The sequence below is a fragment of the Corvus kubaryi genome, unplaced genomic scaffold (genome assembly GCF_017639235.1).
Source record: "Corvus kubaryi isolate FWS band 111438036 unplaced genomic scaffold, C.kubaryi_AGA036_p1.0 37397, whole genome shotgun sequence".
NCBI classification, from domain to species: domain Eukaryota; kingdom Metazoa; phylum Chordata; class Aves; order Passeriformes; family Corvidae; genus Corvus; species Corvus kubaryi.
In genome coordinates, this window is record NW_024581136.1 from 21071579 (window position 1) to 21073463 (window position 1885).

Here is a 1885-nt window from a genome sequence, read left to right on the forward strand (position 1 = left end):
GGCTGCGGGGACACGGCTGCGGGGACACGGCTGCGGGGACAGGGCTGGGGACACGGCTGCGGGGACACGGCTGCGGGGACACGGCTGAGGGGACACGGCTGAGGGGACACGGCCGCGGGGACACGGCCGCGGGGACAGGGCTGCGGGGACAGGGCTGGGGACACGGCTGCGGGGACACGGCTGGGGACACGGCTGCGGGGACAGGGCTGAGGGGACACGGCCGCGGGGACAGGGCTGCGGGGACAGGGCTGAGGGGACAGGGCTGAGGGGACAGGGCTGAGGGGACACGGCCGCGGGGACACGGCCGTGGGGACAGGGCTGCGGGGACACGGCTGCGGGGACACGGCTGCGGGGACACGGCCGCGGGCACCCCCAGCTCCTTCCCTGTGCCCGGCGCTGCTCCCCACAGCGAAGCGCAATCCCTGCGGTGCCGGAGCACGAGGGGTTGGGAACTCCGGTGCCAAGGCACAGCCACGAGCACTCAGAGCCGGACAGTCCCGGCGAGCGGCGTTTGGGGCCGCTGTTCCTGGGGACGGGCAGGGGAGCGGAGCAGGACCTGCCCCGGCTGCTGCCGCCGGAGCCCTCGGCACCGCCGCCCGGAGCCGGCTCGGGGCCGGGGAACAGCCTGGCGAGGAGCCGGGAGCCGCATGGCAGCTGCTGCTCCAGGGCAGGGTGCTGGGCTGGGCTCAAGGAAACAGAGCCGCCGGTGCGCTCTGTGACGGGACGGAGCGCAGCCAACCCGGCGGGACGGCGGCTCGGGCCATGCGGGGGAGAAAGGGGGTGCTCAGGTGGTGTGGGACAGCCAAGACCCTTCATGTCCCTGCCTGGGAGAGGGCACTGTCTTTTTGTCACTTCATTGAAGCGATGCCAAAAGGTTTCCTCCAGCCTTGCAAACACTCAAATCAATATTTCTGTCTCTTCAGGAAACCACAGTCCTCAATTTCTTCAGAAAACACTGCTAATTCACACGGGTCTAGTTGAGACCTACTTTCAGATACATCGTCTGCTATGAGACACCCTCCAAACAAGCATTTTATAGCACATGTTTTCCCAGCCTGAGGAATTAGCCAACACAGATAAAGTATTTTGGGGTAGGTATTGGGTTCACAGCATGTGAGAGGCCACATTACTTCACTGGAACAACTTCTCTGGCTGACAGCCCTCATCTGGATGCACCAGCCCCATCCTGTCATGCCCAAAGTAAAACAATCAGAATAAAAATATAGGAAGACAACAAAAGTGTTGTTTCTGTCTTGCTCTCATCACGGCCATGTCAAAAAAAGACAATTTCAGGGTTTTTTTTCTGTAATCGCACATTGCTCAAGAACTGCAAACAGAATGATGGACCCCCAGTTAACCAAAGCATGGTGACGAGCACAGACCCCACAGACAGACAGAGGGCAGACGGAACACACCACCCACTTCACTCTGACACCAACCAAGAACTTCCATGATCTGCTTTTCTATGACACAGCTGTTCATAGAACATCCATCCCGTTTGTCAGTGTCCAGGCTCCTGGCTGTATTCCAGTGGGGCACAGCCCTTCCACAACCTGCCGTGCCGTGGACAGAAAACCAGAGCAGTGCTTGCCCAGTACAGACCAGTTGGTGCAATGGGCATACTGGGATGGAGGGCAGCATCCCCAGAGCCAGGGTTAATGATCAGCTCATTCTGCAAACACCATCTGGATTCTCTAACTCAGTATTTAAAGTTGTACTCCTTCTAATTAAGTGGTGACTATAGCTACATGTCATAAAAATCAGATTGCAGGTAACTAATCATTAGCTCATATTTTAATTGGTTTTTTTTACTAAAAAGGGCATACTTTGTATCTTGTGCTTTTGAAAAGGATATAAAGAAAGATATGGAAGATACTATTACAGA